This window comes from Mus musculus, chromosome 2 (assembly GCF_000001635.26).
Source record: "Mus musculus strain C57BL/6J chromosome 2, GRCm38.p6 C57BL/6J".
Lineage (NCBI taxonomy): Eukaryota > Metazoa > Chordata > Mammalia > Rodentia > Muridae > Mus > Mus musculus.
The window spans coordinates 144,169,350-144,190,320 of NC_000068.7; the positions used below are offsets into that span (position 1 = coordinate 144,169,350).

The 20,971-nt window shown below is 47.8% G+C and overlaps 2 long non-coding RNA genes across 2 annotated transcripts in view; both read right to left on the reverse strand.

The window, feature by feature from the left end:
• Positions 1 to 20,971, reverse strand: part of Banf2os — a 148,719-nt gene that overhangs the window by 110,208 nt on the left and 17,540 nt on the right. The window lies entirely within an intron of this gene.
• On the reverse strand, positions 3,801 to 19,941 carry Gm5535 (predicted gene 5535). The gene is made up of 4 exons (NR_136884.1): positions 19,792 to 19,941; positions 9,679 to 9,799; positions 5,178 to 5,395; positions 3,801 to 5,054 (listed from the first exon to the last, which is right to left on the reverse strand). It is a non-coding gene; the product is annotated as a predicted gene 5535 (long non-coding RNA).

Here is a 20,971-nt window from a genome sequence, read left to right on the forward strand (position 1 = left end):
TTGGAAGGTGCAACTCCAGAACAGGCTCCCAAGAGTACTTCTCTCTGTCAGTATGGGCTGGGAGGCCCTCCTGTCCCCTCAACTAGCAAGTGCTTGCAGTACCAGGAACCCAGTGTCTAAAGGCATTGCCCAGAGCTTTTTCTTCTGAACCTAAAAGCTTTCCCAATGCCTAGCTCTTGGAGTGGCTGCAATTTGCCCAGACTCTGGAAGAAACCCAATAAGATCCATAGATCTGGGGTGTTTGGATCAAGTCCTTGTTCCTCACTAGGCCTCGGTTTCCTCTCTGTGGCAGGAGGAACCTCTCAACTCTAACCAGGGGCTGTATACAGCATGCAGTGGGAGCCTCCTGATCCTAGATACAGCTGGGGAGAAATCTGATTCCAAGGATGGCATGCCTCCAAAATTCTTGGCCACCATTATTTATTACCAGGCTTCCGTAGGCATTGCCACTATAAATAAATCTATAGCTTCCTCCACCAGAGAGCCCAGATGGTCAAGGGACAGAAGGAACTCTCACACATATGCACTCACCCCACCCTCCAGCTTAGCTGCAGCCCAATGGTTTGTCAAAAACATCTGTCCCACATGATTTCCATACTGAGCAATGGGGAGTACAGAATAGGGGCAGACAGCTGTGAGCTGAGGGCCTCTAGCACGGCCTCAAACAGGAAGGGACTGGGGGGCACCCTGCCTGCAGGTGCATAAACAGGACCACATGAATGGACAGGGCAAATCACAGATAGGTGTGTGACTTTCGAGCACTAAGCATGGGGACCTGTTTAAGATGAACTAGGCAAGCCCCAAGGAGGGAGAAGGATGTCCCAGCAGGCAATTAGTGCGCTTAGCAGGTTAATTATTAAGAGCAATAACTTTTCCACATCACAGAATGGGTGTGGATGGGAAAGCATCATGGAATGACCTGCATTTGACATTTCTTAAACAAGAGAACAAGGTACAAGGACCATACTCACTGGGAAACATTGTATCTCTGATGTCCTTTAGGAGTAGGTCTACAGTGACTCTAGGTAGCCCAGGTAAGAAAAGTCCTGCCATAGCCAGAAGCATTGCAGAGCCCCCATTCCACTGTGCCCCCTCTCCATCAAGTAAGGAGCTTGTTCATCCAGGGACACAACCATCTAGATGATTCCATAAACTATTCTAGAAGGCGCCCTGCAGGTCCAGTAGCTATTACTAACAGTCCCAAAGGGTAGCCACCGAGCTGCTGTCTGCAAGCCAATCATAAATGACCTGCCTCGGCATGAGATAGAACTGGACATGGCAGTGAAATGGAGGTGAAAGGCAATGCCTTCCTGCTGGACCAGGATCCCATCCAATGATTTCTGCGTAGATAAGCCATCAAGGAAAGCCAGCACAAGTGAGCCCACATCATATCTAGTCAGGGGTAAGATAAGCAAAGATGCTTGGAGCAAGCTACCAGCAGCGTTTCTCCGCCTCACTTTGAAGTACAGAAGAGGACCAGGGCAGCTCACCCTACAGAGTCCTGCCTCAGGATACCTCACCTGAGCAGCAGAGATTGCTGCAGGAGCTGGGCACTCCGTTCAGCATCTGCATCTTAAACTTAACGAGCTGACTCCATTCTTTAACTGCCTATATATGTCTTCTTTGGCCAGCCATTGAGGTCAGAGCCAGCTCTACTGGACTGCCTCACTGCCGCCTAGGTGGCCCTTGTTGGTACTGGGTAGCGCTAGACACAGAGTGGATTCGGAGCCAGAAGCTCGAGGACATGAATGACATTCTCTGCTGCTATGTGTTCTTTGCTGCATGTTTGGTTTACTCCCACGTCTGGTCTGGCCTCAGCCTGCTTCCCTTGGGCCTCCCGCACACATCTGGAGGCACCACCAGCTTGTCTGGGGTCTGACTGGTCCAAGATAGGCTCTGATAGGGAGGTTGTTTACTCCCTGTCTTCTTGTCCTCCAGCAGGCCGGCCATCTGAGGCAGGTTATATGGAAACCTGTTGGGCCTCTTGGGCCATAGGCTTGCCTCTGCCACCTTCTGTTAGCCAAATCATAAGGGCTCCAGCTTCAAGAAGTAGGAAATAAGACTTCATCTGTCCCTCGGAAGAAGGGTTGTGTTTGAACTCTGAACCCGGGGAAGTGGTACACACCTGTACGGTATACTAGTGAAGCTAGAAAGGGCTGGCCTGTGCTACCATAGAAACCTTGTCTGAAAAAGAGAACGGAGGGAGCAAGCTGTAAAAGGGTTTGACCCTCAGGAAAATAGGTATAGGCATTGTTGCTAACAATCTACCAGAGACCTTCTAGGCATCACCGTCCAGGGAAGATTCAACTGTAAATTGCCATAGAAAAAGTCCTCTGAAACTTTTGGCCATCAAAGTTACATGGTGAGAACATTCAGATATGTTCAGCCCTTGGTGTCAAGGAGCACTGGTTACAGGACATCCAAATGCAGGGATGCTCAAACCTCTTATGGAAATGATAGTGGTGCCTGCTGGGATAGCTCAGCATCAAAGGCATTTGTCCTTGCTGTTGAACAAGGTCCACAAACCGGGATTCAACCCCTATAATTGACATGGTTGTCCACTGACAGTCTCTGACGCTTATGCTATGTCACCTGCATGAGTACGCCACACACACACACACACACACACACACACATCACACACACACACACACATCACACACACACACATCACACACACTCAAATTATTAAAACAGTGACATCCTTGTATATTACCTACCACCATATTTTAAACCATCTCTAGATGACTCATATCACCTAGTCCAATGTCAGTGCTATGAAAATGGTTGTTAAACTGTACTGTTTAGAGGGAAATGACAAGAAAAACGTCTATATGTATTTGGTAGAGATGTTTTTAATCCTCTGTTGCTAGAATCTGTGGATACAGAGGCACACTGTCTTCTTTGATGACTGTCACGATAGTTGGAGCAGGCAGAATCCCATCAGAGAAACAGAGCCAAGGCTGAACAGTTCAATAATGAATTAACACAATAGCCTAGCTAAAAGATGACAGACCAGCTAGAAACCTGAATCGGAGGACTTAGAACCCAGAGATTGTAATCTGCTCGAAACTGCTGCTTCCTCGGGCTGAAGGCACAAAGGAGAAGGGAGTAGTGTCTCCAGCTGGAACCTGGAACTGAGGAGGAGGAGACCACCACCCTCAGCAGAGATGGTTGGAGCAGACCCACCTCCCACCTCTGCTTCTCCCTCCCTCAGAGCGCCAATCCTCTGCTGCTGTCTCCCATTGGCTGCGCCCACCAGGAAAACAGTGATTCAGGGATTCTGGGAAATGTAGTCCAAAGAGTTCGGGGCCCTGCAAGCAGGCAGTGTATCCTTACTCCCAGCCTAAGGAGAGAAATATCAAGTTCACTGTCTCCACTGCCTACCTAAAACAGGGAGACTGGCTCCGCCAAGGCCTTTGAATATGAGATCCAGATCTCAATAAAAGGAAGAGCAGCAAGGAAGAAGGCTGTGGTGGGCTGTCCCCAACAGAAGAGAGCAGCCATGGAAAAAACGTTAAGGTTAGAAAATGACCTGTGGCCTGAAGAACAGGTTGGCTAACCGCTTCCCCCCCCCCCCATCCTCCCCCAACCCCCCTCCCCCGCCCCCTTCGCATCAGTTCTTGAGCGATCTGACCTGGAACCTCACTCTAGCAGAGAAACTGATGTCTGCTGCAGGCTCCAAACCATTGTTTCAGTCTATCCTGCCACAACCCTCTACACTAAGCACCAAAGATGTTCCTATATATAACCCCCAAGAAAAGTTTTATAGGGAAAAATAGAAAATGCACCAAAGTTCTGAGCATATGCATATTATCTATCTATAGATAGATAGTAGATGTGTATATGCATACATATATTATACACACACATTATATTATGCATACAGACACATATATAAACTGTGGCACCATCTGAGTGTGGTACCATCACTGCATCCATGTTATCACAGTGGGTACGCAGCAATGGAACCAAATTTACACACACCTCCATCTGTAGCACTGGTGCCTTCAGACTTGTGGGAAACAGCCTATGGATAAGGGAGAGAGCAAAGGAAGAGAGTAGGAAGATAGAACTCTCTTGTCTTCCCCATGTTACACAGACTATCAGAGGGGTTGGGTCATTTACTCAAGGTCCCCCAGATGGCTAAAGAGAAACCACAGGGCCCCCCAGAGCAGCCACAAGGCTGTTTCGAAGGCTGCTTCCCCTGATCTAGAGTGCCCTTTTGCCACCAGGGAGTTTCGACAGCTCAAACCTAGAGGGCAGAATGGGTGGAGTTCCAGTTTTTCAGATATCCTTTCCCAGGATACAGGCAAGGATGCTCCAGCCAAAAGTACAGGCGTATTGAGTCTATTTTAAGGTCTGGGTGTCTTTCTCTTCTCCATCCTCAATACATTAGGATGTTTTTGTTCAACGAAAATAATAAAACCATTTTGCAGGGAAAGAAAAATAGGCGACTCAACAGTTTCCTGCTCTTGTCTGTACATTTCCTGGAAAGGGCGACGGAGTCTTCATGGGTGGGGGTGGGGCAGTTCCAACCCCAGGCGTGATGACACAGGCAAAGTCAAAGACCAGGCCAGGTCAGGTCTGATCAGTGTCCACATCCTGTGTGACTCTTCCATGGGATCCTGCTCTCTGGGCTCCTTCCCTGTTGTCTCAGCAAGAGCCTAAGGTTTCTCTTTCTTGTAGAAGAAAGGTTTCTTCTTCATTATAGCTGCTTCCTCCACACCCACCTTGTCAGCAATTTAAACATGTCAGGGTTCCTGTGGGCTCTTTAGGGTGTGGTAAGAATCTTCCAGAAGACTGGAGCTAGGGGGGGCCGATTTTGCTAAAGTCCTTGTCTGACAGTAGAGAACAAGCTGCCATCTTTACTTCACTCTGAGATGGGTAATCCAGCCAGAAGCTAAACTCCTAATAAGTACAAGGATGGGCTAGGCATGGTGACACATACCTCTAATCCCAACACTAGAAGGCAGAGGCAGTAGGATCTCCGTGAGTTCGAGGCCAGTTGATCTGTATCTCGGGAGCCAGGAGAGCCAGGACCACAAACAGACCTTGTCTCAAAAGACAAAAACAAAACAATAAATGTAAGAATGCTTTATCAGCTAGCTTCTGCTTTCTAAACAACAGTAACCACAAAATGCAAAAATTTTAGTGGTTAGAACATAATAGCTTACAATCAGCCATGCAGGTCGGGCTTGGCTGGGTGACTCCTTTGCTCCCAGCTGACTCACTTGGGTATCTTTGGCCTGTTACTGGGCTCTTGTGGACTAGCTGGTCTGGGATCACTGGTGAGAAATGGTGCGTCTCTGCTTCCCACAATGTGGCTCTCTGCAGGATGGTGTAAGCATGGTAGTCTGGGCTTCCTACAGGAGAACTGGCAGAAGTCCAAAGCCTAAGAGAAGCACATTAAGAGGCAGGGTCTCTGGAGATCCAGGCTTAGAGCTTCCTGAAGTCGCTCCTTCCCTATTCCAACTCCAGTCAATGAAGGGACAGCCCCAGTTCTTTACCAAAGTCAAGTCTCCAAGAAGCATTAGATACAGGGAGCAGGGAAGGAACGTCAGCAGGTCTGCTTGAAAAGGCTTTCCCTGACTCCCATTCTGACTCTTTCTAGAACAAAGCAAGGGCTTTAGAAGAGAACTCCATCCTACTCACTCCCCCACCCCTAAAAAAAAAAAAAAAAAAAAAAAAAAAAGTCAGAATGGAATATTATCTCCAAGGGTTTGTAGCTAGGCACACCTACTAAGTGCAAACATTTAAGAAGATCCAGGACCAGCAAGCTGGTTTACTAACTCTGCCTCAAGAGAGCCTGCCTTCACCTTTATAAATCATTACATGATTTATAAATGACATGTAAATCATTCTAGCTTGACAGTGACCATGGTGGGAATATTTACACCTTGGGATCTGTCTGGCTCAATGCATCAGGTGCTTTTTTTTTTCTCCCAGACAGCTGTTCTCCCAGCATACCACTACCTGTAAGCCAAGCAAACATTACCTTCTTCAAATGGGTGGGCAAGACAGCCCAATATACCGTGAAAAAAATCGTAAGCCACCGATCAGATATGATGATGTCAATTCACAGTTGAACTGAGATGAACTGAACATGGAGCGTCTCAGGGAGAAAAAAAAAAACTCAGGGTCCCCACAGGGTAAAAATGAGGACACGCATCACAAGGAGGTAGCCTTTTGAGCTAGACCTTGGAGAAATAAAGACAGCCACAGCCAAGAGTGAAAGGGGAGCTTGCACCCGGGAATAGGACAGGTAAAGGCAGAGAAGGTTCTCAGACCTCAGAGGCTTCATTTCGTGAGAGAGAACTCTACCCAAAAAGTCCTTGAATTTTAGTCTGTCTTTAGAGCCTAAGGCACCCGGAGTTTATAGCTTCTCCCCACTTTGGCATGAAGCAAGCCCAGGAACATCCATGACATGGCCATACACAAGAAGCCAGTTGAGTCACTGCACACAGCTCACTACTCTATCCAGCCCTTCCCATCAGCGCTTGCTCCAGGATCTCAGAGAACAGGTACATGTGTTTCCCTGGATTTCATCCTCTTCCCATCTTGGGAACTGGCTTGCATCTGGATTTGACCTGAGCTTCCCCATTTACTGTGTGAGCTTGACCCCGCTGCTTAATCTTCCCTGCTTTCCAACCCAGAAAAATGGAGTGAAGCAAGAATCAGAGTTGCAAGAATTCAGAAGGAGATGGAGGCTGAATCAAAAGTGGATCCAGGGTGCAGACAGCCTGGGAGAAATGGCACTGTGGTGGGGGTGGGGGGTTGTCTTAGTCAGGGTTTCTACTCCTGCACAAACACCATGACCAAGAATCAAGTTGGGGAGGAAAGGGTTTATTCAGCTTACACTTCCACACTGCTGTTCATCACCAAAGGAAGTCAGGACTGGAACTCAAACAGGTCAGGCAGCAGGAGCTGATGCAGAGGCCATGGAGGGATGTTCTTTACTGGCTTGCTTCCTCTGGCTTGCTCAGCCTGCTCTCTTATAGAACCAAGACTTATAGAACCTGGTTCTTATAGAACCAGGGATGGCACCACCCACAAGGGGCCGTTCTCCCTTGATCACTAATTGAGAAAATGCCTTGTAGTTGGATCTCATAGAGACACTTCCTCACCTGAAGCTCCTTTCTCTGTGGTGACTCCAGCTTGTGTCAAGTTAGCACAAAACCAGCCAGTATTGTGGTGGTGGCTGTGGTGTGTGTGTTTGCGCGCGCACATCTGTGCACTTGCATACACAGATGCAAATGCAAAAGTGAGTGTGCAGGCTCATGCTGAGAGAAGCCTCCCTGGGCCTCTGTCTGTTTTCTCTGAGAAACAAGGCCTCTCTCTCCTTTAGGCTTGTGTAGTCAAGATGGCTGGGGCGGAAATAGGACCCAGACAGCCTGGACCTGTGGAGGCAGCTGTGACCAATCTTGATGACTTCTGACCACCTGCACAAAGGAATCACTTGGAACAGAATCTCTGCAGGTGGTTGCCCCAGGCCCCAGCCCCCAGCCTACACCCACAGGTGGGACCTGTGGGGAAATGGTCTTTTCCGGACATGACCCCTCGGGGATCACAGGACCAGTTCTCAGGTTGCCACTAGGTAAGGGTTGACATGGAAGTCCCCTAGGTCAGTGATCTAAGCAAATATTGGTCAGATCAATGTTCAAGGCTCACCTATTAACTGCAAACGGTAAGTGATAACAGCGTCAGGCTCACGAACAGCAGCAAGCTGTCCCTGAATGTCTTGCCCTGGGTACCCAGGAAATGGTTTCTTGTCACTCTTACCCACCTCTCCCCTCTCTCTACCTGGGGTTCACTGGTCCTCCACACCATATCCTTGACCTAGAGCTCTCTGCTTTGCCCCTAGAACCCAGGTGGTCCTGGGACCCATTAATATCTTCCTCCAGAGAGAGCCAACAGTCAGCCTCTGGCTCTATATCCTTTCTGTCTTAGTGAAAGACTGGCTCTTGTGCTCTCTCCTTCCCCATGAACACCCTGGGCAGGCATCTCTAGCCGCAAGCAGCTGATAAGGACCAGGCCTCCCTCTTGCAGATAACCCCTCCCCTGCCCCCAAAGAGCCCAGGAGTGAGGCAGGGAGCTGGACCAGACCTACAGAGTTCCTGGTCCCCTCTGTGGACGCCACTGAGTGTGTCCCAGAGCCCAGATCAAGGCTGGCCTGCGGAGTGCTCTGCTCCAGTTGCCGGAGAGCTAAAAATAACCCAGCACTGCCAAACATCGTCCAAGGCCCAGGGGAGCCTACTGGGGAGCCGGTTACCCAGCACCTCAGCTATTAAAAGACACAGTCAGAATCAGCCAGCTTCCTAGGTGTCCGCTGTGTCCTTTGTCCCCAACTCTGCATTCTGTTCAGGAGCTCTGGGCTTTCCTGCCCTGCCTCACCCGATGGTTCTCTCTCCCCCGGGCTGGAGCAGTCTCATTCCTGGTGAAAGCATAGGTTGCCTACTAAGTGTTCACAAATGCCAAAACAGTGTCTTGTTTGCAAACTGCAGTGGGTAGTGTAGAGGTTGCCTCAGCCAAGCTACAACTTGAAGGTGGAAACCCAGCATCCTGTAGTAGACTCTAACTCAGCAGCTCCCGCTCAAGGCAAGCACCGACAGCCTGTGCCCACCAGGCTTAACCCTACCAAGGCCTCCAGCCTTTGGGTCTGATGAAAAAAAAAAAAAAAAAAAAGAAGAAGAATCTGGAGTAAAGAGTAAATCTCCCTCAGGAAACAATCTTAGAGAAATTATGGGGATGTGAACATCCCATCCTAAGTTAGGAACAGGTTTAGAAGCCGAGCACTGAACTAGACCCGGAAATGGAGAGATGAACAAGAAAAGTAGAGCTGGGGGCGTGGCTAGAAAACTCGGGGGTTCCATCCTCAGTACTGGGAGGCAAGGAGGGAGGGAAGGAAAGAGGGAGGGAAGGAAGAAGGGAGGGAAGGAAGGAGGGAGGAAAGGAAGGAGGGAGGGAAGGAAAGAAAGGCAGAGAAACAAAGAAACAAAGAGGAAGAAAGGAAAGAGAAAAGAGGGGAGGGGAGGGGAGGGGAGGGGCACCTGCCACTAAGCCTGACAACCTAAATTTCATAACTGCACCTGCTGGCCAGCCTTGCTTTGGCTCTGTCACCACCTGGCAAGGGAGAGGAAAGGAAGGATGGAAGGGGGGGAGGGGAAGGGAAGGGGGAGAGGTGAGGAGAGGAGAGGAGAGGAGAGGAGAGGAGAGGAGAGGAGAGGAGAGGAGAGGAGAGGAGAGGAGAGGAGAGGAGAGGGGAGGGGAGGGGAGGGGAGGGGAGGGGAGGGGAGGGGAGGGTGGAGGAGGAGAAGAAGGAGGAGGAGGAGGAGAAGGAGGAGGAGAGAAAAAAGAGCTTCCTAGCAAGACTTGGTGGTACATGACTTTAATCTCAGCACTGGGAAAGCGAAAGCAAGTGACTATGAGTGAGGGCAGCCTGGTCTACATAACAGAGCTCTATACCAGAAAGGTCTACATAGTGAGACCCTGTCTCAAAACAAACCAATACTTAAATAACTATTTCAAAATAGCTTTTTAAACATCCATATACATTAAATAAGTAAACAAATAAACAAGTGACTACATAGATAGATAGATAGATAGATAGATAGATAGATAGATCGAACTTCCTCTTTCATCTTGCTGTGTAGCACAGAGGCTTGAAACAACACATACCCTGTGTCACCATTTCTGTGAGGCCAACTGGGCTTGGGTCTTCTGGCTGTGCAAAGCATTGTGGGACTGTGGTCTCGGCAGAACTGTGACAGGGAGGAATCTGCTTCCAGGTTGATTCAGGCTGTTGGCAGGGTTCGGTTTCCTAAGTTTCTGACAGGCTTTTGGGCTGGAGGCTTCCTTCAGCCTCCAGGGCCACCTACAGCTCCCGGCCTAGCACCCTCTCACTAGTGAGTGACAGGTCAGCAAGCAGTTAGCTTTCGTCAGCAGAGCAGAACAGTTATAAAGTCTTCCCACACTGATGCTCATATGATATGAAAGATGATATCTTGTAGTCTTGCTCCTTTCTGGAAGCAAGCCACAGATTCGACCCACAATTGAGAGGTAGGTCAATCAATGGTAAAAAGGTAAGAAGAGACCCAACATCTCCAGTCCACCCCACATTTCCTTTTGGTCTTTCTTACCTAAGCAGTAAAGCTCTTCCTGTGTCCCTGACTCAAGCCCTCACCCAGCCTTATTGTCTTCCAGTCCTTAACACCGCATCCCTGCAGTGTGTTCCATTCTTGAGCAGCCAATTGTCTTTCTGTCCTTTGTAAAACATAGGCTGCCAGAACAGTTCCTGGTTCTAGAACAAACTCAATAACCATGTGCCAAACAAATAAATATGTAATTGACTTCAAAAGATGGTCTGGGTGCTGGAAAGGTGGCTCAGCCATTAAGGGCACTTGTTACTCTTGCAGAAGACCTGGGTTTGGTTCCTAGCACCAGGGTGGTACACAGACACACATACAGAGGAAACACTTAGACATATAAAACAAATTAAACTAAATATAAAAAGACGGCTTGGCAATAAACTTGCTTGGGCTGTACAGTTAGAACATGGCAGAAAGAAACACACATTGGTGGAGGCCTACCTCTTCTTCTGCCTGGATGGGATTTTAAGGACACAATGATAACACAGTGATTGCACATACTCATGTCCATTTCAACACAGCTACAAAAGATAGAAGATCAGAGTAGCCAAGATACCCACAACCCCAGGTGTACTCTTAGTTCTGTGTGTTGGGACCATTCTAAATCCCCTCTACTGTCTTCTTTAAAACAGCCAGTTTGGGACTGGAGAGATGACTCAGTGGTTAAGAGCACTGACTGCTCTTCCAGAGGTCCTGAGGTCAATTCCCAGCAACCACATGGTGGCTCACAACCATCTGCAATGGTATCTGATGCCCTCTTCTGGTGTCTGAAGACAGCTACAGTGTCCTCATATACATAAAATAAATAAATTTTAAATAACAGAAACAAACCAGCCGATTTGTTGTGGTGATTGCCACAGTGTGTGCCACAGGACTCTGGATGCTGTTTTTGTCCCTCTGCACCTGTGGGTGCCTTGCTCTGTCTCCCCCACCACCTGGCAATCACTATTTTCAATTACGTTTTATTTACTTAGTGTATGGGGGAGCTATCCCACCAACCCTGTTTCCCACCCTTTGGGCTGGTGAGATGGTTCAGAGGGTAAAGTGCCATTAAAGCCTAACAACCTAAATTTGATATCTGGGACCCTCGTGGTGGAAAGAGAGACCTGACTCCACAAAGCTGTCCTCTGACCTCCTCCACACATGTGCTGTGACCCCACACACATACAACATAAGTAAATAAACACAAGAAAACTGAAAAAAAAGAGAGAGAAACGTTTAGTTTTCACCTGTTAACCGGAGCATGTCGGATTTGCCATTGTGATTATGTGCATGATTTATTTCATTCAACACAATGTTGTCTCGTCCCATCCCTACTGCTGCCCAATGACAGACAGAACTGTACACTTTTCGTGTCTGGTTAGTATTTACATCTGCTACATTGCCTTCATCTGCTCCTCTGCTGATGGGTACTTAGGTTAATTCCATATCTTGGCAGGTGTGAACGGTGCTTCCATACATACAAGAATATATGTGTTTCCTCCACATACTGGGTTCGATGTCTTTGCATGTACACCCAAGAATGAGGTAATTGATCACATAATACTTTTTTAAGGATTGTTTGATTCAGTACACATATTGCAGGTGACAGGGGACACACCACATAGCACAAGCAGAGGTCAGAGGACAGCTGGCAGGAGTCAGTTCTCTCCTTCCACAATGTGGGTTTCTCTGTGTAGCCCTGGCTGTCCTGGAATTCACTCTGTAGACCAAACTGGCCTGGAACTCACAGAGATCCACCTGCCTCTGCCTCTGGAGTGCTGGGCTAGAGGTGGGTACCACCATGCCTAGCTCATTCACCAATTTTTTAATGGATTATTAAGGATATTGCTGGTAAGTTTGAGTACCTTATATACCCTGGAACTTCATCTTTTGTCAGATAAAATGGTTTGCAAATATTTTCTTCTCTTCTGCCAACTGTCTCTGTTCCCTTTACTGGATGAAAAGCTTTCAATTTACTGCAGTCCCACCTTCCTGCTTTGGCTTCTGTTTGTTGTGCTTTTAAGGCCACATCCACACGCCTGAATATTTTTTTCTACTTTTTTTTTTTCTTTTTGACCTGGGCCAACACCATTTAGTGTCTTCCGTGTGTTCCCTCCAGTGGTTTCATAGCTTCCAGTCTGAGCTCTATATTTTCAATCCATTTTGAGCTACTTCTGCCCATGATGAGAGATAGGAATCTAGTTTCTTTCTTCCACCATGGATCCCCAATAGTCCTAGAACCAGTTACAGAGCAGACCACTCACTCTTCAATGAGTGATTCTGGGCACCTCTGTTTATGGATGTGCGGACCTGTCTCCTGCTTCTCTATTCTATTCAGTGCCAGCGAGAGGCCAAGCCAACAAGACAAGAACTGACTAGGGACCAACAGTGACCACAGGAAAAGCATCTCAGGGGAGCAGAGGTGTCCCCATCCACAAGAGGCTGCACAAGAATGCCAATCACTCCTGCAACAAAGAGCTAAGAATAGATTCAGTGGGAAGGAAGGAAGGGTGGACCAGAGACTGGTAAAGGAGATTCTGGGGTGGACACAAGTTACTGGTCCTGCAGTGCCCTGTTACTGTGCTTACATACACACACACACACACACACACACACACATGCCTCTGATGAAGTTTATTCATAAACTCTGCACAGCCAGAGATTACAACAAATTATAACAACGTAGAACATCACAACTTTTGCCTTTGAGAGCCATTGTTAAGTAAATGTACACAGTACTGCAGTTCTGCTGCAGAGAATCTGATAGCCAAGCCAGCCAGAGTGGCTAACGTGTGGGTGGTGTACACAGCAGGAATCCATGGAGCGAAGAGGTATTTACCTTCCAGGTGGGGTGGAGCAGGTGTTGAAAGATTTCATCAGAGCAACATGCAACTTTAAACTTCTGAATTGTTTGTTTCTGGAATATTCTACGTGGTGCTTGGGGCCACAGTGGACCACCCTGAAACAGCAGAAACTGAAACAGCAGATAGAAGAGAGCCGTTGTATTTTCTTCTCTCACTTGAGCTAACACTACCAACAGTGAGACACAGCAGAAGCAGAAGAGACAGAGATTGTGTCTGGTTCCACTGAACTTGACCCAATGGGCTGTCAAGAGAAACTTCCAAGGGAATGACAGTAGGAGATAGAGCTTTCAGGCTCCTAGACTGAAGAAAGACACTGGCTTTCATTCTGTCTTCATCCATTATAGTCTGTAGCAGATGGTGCTATCTCAAACGGCCCCCGTAGCCCCTCCTCCCTCTTTTAGACAATCAGACAAGATCCTCACTGAGAAGTGCAGTCTGCGTCCCTTCGCCCTGAATGTGGGCAGAGCTCTGCCGCCCCCTCAGCAGGTAAGAGCCTACTATACACACCAGATCCCAATGGTTAGACTGTGTCAGGCGTCTCCCGCCAGGTCCTTCTCTTAGGAAACATGCCACTGAAGCCCACTGGGTTTTCTTTAATCCACCACACAGAGCCCGATGTGGTGGCTCATGCCTTTAATCCCAGCATTCAGGAGGCAAAGGCAGGAGGAGCACTAAGAGTTTGCAGCTAGCCTGGTCTACCTAGACGGTTTCAGGCCAGATAGGGCTACACAGTGAGACTCCATCTCTCAAAACTAAAAATGTTAAGAGCCATATAGACAGAACCACATAAAGCGGACTGAGATCCCCAGTCATATAATATTTCATTGAATTGTTTATGCCACTGTTACAACCATCATTGATGGGGCTCTTGTGAGATTATCCCAGAGAGACCCACGTGGAGAGGACCCCAGAGCAGGTCTAATAACCTTCATCTAATACCTCCGGGACTCGGCACTCTCCATGGCCTTCTCCTCAGTCGCCTTTTTCTCTGGCCTGTCCCCTCCACCTGCTGTATAGATTCACTCTACCTTGGACCCAGAGGAAGTAATGGCTAGCAGGCCCTCCACAAATAGAGTGTCCACCATAAGTAGACCCTAATTATGTTTGGCACAGGCCACCTGCCCAGCAGCCAACTATGCCCCTCCAGGAAACAGAAAATCAAATCCAGAGGATGTGCCAGGTCAATTGCACTCCGAGAAGGAACTGGGCAGGCTGCCCAGAATCAGCCAGAATGGACTTCAGGCTGATCACCCACACTGGAGTCATGCCCTCACCTTCTTGGAAAGGGCACTTTCTCCAGAACCAAGGCCACCACCTGTCACAAAAGCCAGGTGTTGACAGAGCAGGATAGTTGTGGGCGAGGCCCTTGGGTATGCCAGACACATCCCTGAGGCCTGGATGCCCCATCGGTCTTGGTGGAAGGAGTGAAGCTGAGAGACTGCCATGCGGCAGGCAGAACCCCACACTCATTACCGTGGCCAGCCTGTGCTTCTGTGTGTGGAGTCCCAGGACATCTGGGATCCAACAGCCTCCAGATCTCCAGCCTCTGTCAATGGAGATAGAGGAGCTAAGGTGTGGGCTCTCTTAAAGTACAGCTGGCAAGCGGGAACCAAGGGAAAGTTATTCCATAGCTGATATTTATATTGTGAAATATTTAACCTGTTCTTTCAGGGCATTTAAAGAACTTAATCTCTGTTATTCATTCTTTCAAGAAATATTTGTGTAGGTTCGGAAAATACTCTACCAGTTTACAGTTGAGTTGGACAGAAAATAACAGGCATGTTTGTCAAAAAATACATATTCCCCATATTAAATAATAAGGTCCTACTTTTATTTGTCTGGTTACAGAAACTAACAAAGAGTCCCCTAATGAAAATATGGAATAGATATGTGTGAAGATCATTTTTTAAAAGATATATGTATTTTATGTATATGAGTACACTGTAGCTGTCTTCAGAGACACCAGAAGAGGGTACCAGATCCTATTACAGATGGTTGTGAGACACCATGTGGTTGCTGGGAAGCTGAGATGGGAGGATCATGGGTTCAATGCCACACTGTACCACGTAGTGAGACCCTGTCTAAAAATAATAATAAAACACATAGCAATAACAGCAACAACAACAATAAGTACAGGATCCAATGATGGGCAAGAGAGACAAGGTTAAGGCCTTTTAGACCTAATGCTGGGAATTGAACTCAGTACCTCAGGAACAGCAGTCAGGACTCTTAACCACTGAACCATCTCTCCAGCCCCTTAGTATCATTTTTAAAAGCATTTTTCAGCGTCAGTTGGTTGGCTCAATGGTTAAAGCACTTACGGCCTAAGACAGATAACCTGAGTTCCATCCCCAGCATCCACGGTGGGAGAAAAGAACTGACTCCTGAAACCTGTCCTCAGATTTCCACTTGGCATCACAACACACATGCACTTCTCTATACATATTACACACACTCACACTAATAAAATACAACTTGGAAAATTTACTATCGTACATGCACGTGCATGGATATGTAAGGATATATGTAGAATAACAGTTTGCAAGTAGGATCCCACTGTTCCATAGGGGACATATAGCAACATCTGTCACAACTGAGAGAAGATCCTAGCACCTAAAGAGGAAAGGCAGCCAGGCAGTGGTGGTGCACACCTTTAATCCCAGCACTCAGGAGGCAGAGGCAGGCAGATTTCTGAGTTCAAAGCCAGCCTGGTCTACAAAATGAGTTCCAGGACAGCCAGAGCTACACAGAGAAACCCTATCTCAGAAAAAAAAAAAAAAAAAAAAAAAGGCCAGGGGCCACCAGACATCCAGCCATGCACAAGACAGTCCCACACCAAAGCATTACCATCTGGTCTAAGATGCCAATTTTGCTGCCTGCAAACTGTCCAGAAGGGACCTGAGAAACAGGTTGTGTTAGTCACTTTCCTTGTTTCTGTGATGACAACATCTCTAACCAGAGAGATTTAAGGAAGGGCTTATTCTGGTTCACAGTTTGAGGGTCTAATTTATCATGTCAAGGGAAGCCCGACAGCGAGAGCATGGAGCTGCTGACCACAGAGCATCTGCAGACAGGAAGCAGAGAGCAGTGAACGCCAGTGCTGAGCTCTCCTTCCTTTTAATTAGTCTAGGACCTCAGCCCAGGGAAGGCACCACCAGTGTTTAGGGTGAATCTTCCCCCCTCAGTTAATCCAATATATAAACTCCCTCAGAGGCATGCCCATAGGCTTGTGTGATGCTTTGTATATGCTTGGCCCAGGGAGTGGCACTTTTAGGAGCTGTGGCCCTATTGGAGTAGGTATGATCTTGTTGGAGTAGGTGTGTCACTGTGCTCGAGGGCTTTGAGACCCTCATCCTAGCTGCCTGGAAGCCAGTCTTCTCCTAGCTGCCTTCAGAACTAGAGGTGGAACTCTCAGCATTTCCAGCCCCACGTCTGCCTGGGGCTGCCATGCTCCCACCATGATGATAATGGACTCAACCTCTGAACCTGTAAGCCAGCCCCAATGAAATGTCATCCTTTTAAGAGTTTCCTTGGTCATGGTTTCTGTTCATAGCAGTAAAACCCTAACTAAAACAGTTTGTCTCCTAGGTGACTCTACATCTCTCAAGTTGACAATCAATTGTGACCATCACATAAGTTGGCAGTCGTTCCCCCATTAGGTGGGGACCAAGACAGATAAGTATGCGAGAATATTACTTTCCCTTGAGTGTCCTTCTGACCCACTTTGTGCTGAATTTTTTACTGAGTGCACTAATTGCTTTTAAGATAAAGAAGGGCAATGACCACAATGACTTCAGTGACTTGCTTGCACATCATAATTTTCAATATTCCTGTTCTTGATGGTTAGAGGGGAGAATTTTAAAGAAGGAATCGGGACCTGCTGCATCACTGATACCCATGAGCTACCCTAGCAGGTCTTCCTCCACATCCCCACCACCCACATCCTCAGACTCAGTACTAGTGACATCATGAGCCAACCCCTTGTTTCTCACGGGAATGGCCTCTGCTGGACAGTCAGGGACATCCTTGGTTCTGCCTCCTCAATGCTGACAGCTCCCTTTTCCAAATGTGACAGCTAAACATGTCTCCTACCATCTCCAGATGTCTTGTGGGAAGAGAGCAAGGTCAGCCCTGGTTAGGAAATACCATGATCTATCTGTCTATGAAAACGCAGACACAAGGAGATCCCCCATTCACTGGCCTCACAGATGTATGGTCCAGCTGGATCCACAAGTAGACTCACAGCTACTCAAATGGGCTATCTCAACTGCCAGGAACTAAGGGTGTGGAGGAAGTGGTCAGATGCAGAGCAAAGGACAGGAGACCAAATTCCTGCCAGGGGCGTGGTTCACAGCTCTCTTCATAAGATAGGAGTTTCTCAGCTTTTCCTAAGCCATTAGGCCCATTTCACAGACAAGGAAGTGGAACAGAGGTTTGATGTGGCCAAAGTCACACAGTGAGCGACAGCCATCACAGCTCTAATCTCTGCAACATCCCGGGCTATCCTCACAGACTGTCCTCAACCTGCATCCACTTCTGGATCCTGGGTCCCCTGAGTCTCTTGGCACTTGTGTGTCAGAGCTGATTCACCTAAGATGTGTGTTTTCTCCATTCACCTGAGAAACTGCTACTCAGCTGTTCCCATTGTAGCCACATCTGCAGAGGGAAGGGGATTGCTACACACACACACAGGGGCATCTCCCTGGGTGTCTCCTTGGGGACCCATCATCCTGGTGACCATGCTGGTCATTGGGGATCTGCAGAAGCTCTCCACCATTGAGTGTGGGAAAGACGAAGGACATGTGAATCGACTTCTCAGAGCACGAGTTTAGGATGAAAACAATGAAGCCAGGCAGAGCGGTCTTAAGAGTTAATCTTGGTTGCCAGCCTCATTTGATCTAGAATCAACTACCAGCCAAGCCTCTGAGAGGGTATTTCCTGAAAGAATTAATCCATCAGGGAGACTTCCCCCAGAGTAGGCAGTACCTTGCAATGGAAGTTCAGAAATAAAAAGGTCAGAGGAAAAAGCGTGGCTTTTTCCTGTGCACTTTGGCTCCAGGCTTACGAATATATCCTCTCTTTTTTGCCATTGATCTTCACTGACAACAGATCCCAACTTCTTTGGCCTTTCCATGTAGACAGAAGACCAGTGGCTCTCCAGAAATCTTTAGGCCTCATCACCATGTTGAAATTGCTAAGGCCTCAAGCCTTGTGGACTCACCAGCTTCTGGGTTCTCAGCCCTCTCCAGTGTACAGACAGCCACTGTGGACTACCCAAGACCAGGTCGTGTAAACCAACTATTTTGTAATACATAATTGTCTCGGCTAGTGTTTTGTCAATTTAACACAAACTTACATCAGTTGGGAAGAGGGGACTCTCAGTTGAGAAAATACCTCCATGAGATTTTCCTGTAGGCAAATCTGCCGTGCATTTTCTTAGTCAGTGGTTAGTGGCAGAGTCCAGCCCAGTGTGACTGATACCTCCCCTGAGCTTGTGATCCTGAACTGTGTAAGAAAGCAGGCTGAACAAGCCATGGGGAGCAAGCCAGTAAGCAAAATTCTTCCATGGCCTCTGTGTTGGTTCCTGCCTCCAGGTCTCTACCTTGAGTTCCTGCCTAAACTTCCCTAGATGAAGGACTACAAGCTACCAAGCTATAAGATAGAATAAACCCTTTCCTCCCCAGGTTGTTTTTGGTCATGTTTCACCACAGCAAAAGAAACCCTAGCTAAGGCAATGTTCATTCCATCAGTTCCATTCCTCTACAGGACTCTGGCTAAGACAGACGTTAATACCCACTTTCCTTCTGGTAGGAAAAGCCAGACTGTTACAAACCCAGACTTGAAACCAGATGGCCTGGGAGTGTAATCTACTTCCTGGCTGTGTGATCTTAAACCAAGTACTTTACCCTACTAAGCCTGAGTCACTACCACAGTAATACAGAAATAGAAATACAGTAATACAGAGATCTTCCTGGATCACTAACTCAACTGAAATAATGTACGTGGCATTCTTAGCTAACACACTGTTACTATATACTTCATGTTTCTCAATGCTTTCATTTCCCTGTTGACTATACAGACAAACACGTGTGTGTGTGTGTGTGTGTGTGTGTGTGTATACACCTTACTGGGGTTCGTGAGCTACTAAGTGGAGCTGCACACAAACTTTCACAGACTCTAGTCTAGAGGCAAAAAGCCTGGACAACTAGAGAAGTCGTCTGTCTTTTAGGACCAGGCTTTCCTGGTGCCTGGCTCTTCTGCGAAGCTGAAAGGTGATTACTCTGCTCTTGGTTTCGGCTGTTTTCCAGCTGCGGGGTTTCTCATTGATCAGATAGAAATCCCCAAGGTCTGGCAAAGGAAGCTTTTAATTGCTCTGGATGGAACAATTTTTGGCTTAACTGCTCAAGCATATAATTAGAGAGGGGGCAGGGGGAAGGGAGGGAGGGTGGGGAAGAGAGAGACAGAGAGACAGAGACAGAGAAACAAAGAAAGAGGGAGAGGGAGAGAGACAGGAGAGGGAGGGAGGAAGGGAAAAAGGGAGGGAAGGAAGGAGGGAGGAAAAGAAGGAGGGAAGAAAGGAGGGGGAGAGAGGGAGGGAAGGAGGAAAAGAGGGAGGGAGGGAAGGAGGGAAAGAGGGAGGGAGGGAAGGAGGGAAAGAGAGGGAGGGAGAGGGAAATATTGAAAGTTATCTTTTTGAGATCGCTTTGAGACAAATAACACAAAATGCTGTGGCTGACCAGACCCCACCTGAGTCCCACAAGTCCTGGGGACATAGAGGACAAGGCTACATTTCTGACCTTTATCAAAATGGCATGCAGATCTTGTTACAGAAGCAGACCCAGCCCAGGATTGGAGTCCATTCCCTTTCTTTGGAAGGAATCCTGAGAGTCCTAGGGAGGGAAACAGAGAGGCCACAGCAGCTGACTGGTGAGGAGTTGAATAGGTCATAACCGGGGCTTCAGCCCTGGGGAGTTGACATCAGCACAGGCCTAGCCACAGATGGTGGAGCTAGGGCTGTATATCCTAGGTCCTCCTGGAGTGTCTCCCTGGCATTTCCAGAGGGAAGTCCCCAATGGGGACAACTGGAGGAAGCCCTAGGGCAAAGTGACAATCACTAGCACTTGGAAATCAGGGTTCCAGAAAGACATCAAGGACACCTGTTGCCGGACCCACAGGTAAGACAAACCCCAAATGGGGTGGCTCCCTGCATCACCATGAGGAGGAGCCAAGGGCTCTGGCTGAACACATAACCTTTTTTAAAGTGTGTGAGGTTGTTAGGTATTTATAAGCTCTAGATTTGCCCTACGTGCTTATAATAACATTGTCCTGGGGATATGTTAATTTAGAGATGTTACTTTCTTTGCCCCTCCATTCCATAATTCAATTTTATTCCAATTTTCCCAGCTAAGTCTGTGGTGCTAGGGTCATGGGCAACACTGACAGCATCAGCAGAGCCACCTTTGAAGTCCCCGTATCCCTCCCCACCCGCACAATTCCTTCCCTCTTGTCTCTATTCTCTGTGATCAGCACTTTTGAAATCTGTAGGATGCGTTTGCTGGAATTTTTATCCCAAGTCTCAAGCACCTATTTGCATAACTTTAGGGCAGCTGGTTGCTCCATTCATCATGGAGGGGCCCACACGTGATCTCCATAAACGCAATCACTTGCTGTGGCTTGCTTAGGTGTCTGTCCTTAAAGGACTTGCTCACTTCCAAGCCACACCTTCTGAAATCTGCTCCAAATCGGAAGTCAGTGTCCTAACCTCACGCACCAATGTAAATGTGACAAATGACCACTGAGTGGATGGTTTATAAAGAATTTAAATTTACTTCCCTATCAGATGGATGTCCCAAAGCAAGGCACTTCTGGTTCAGTCAGGAGAGGGCCTCTTCTCTCTGCTTCCACAGTGGTGTCTGGTTGTAGCATCCAACAGAAAGGAGGACCACTGTGTTCTCATGGGGCAGAAAAGTGAAGGGC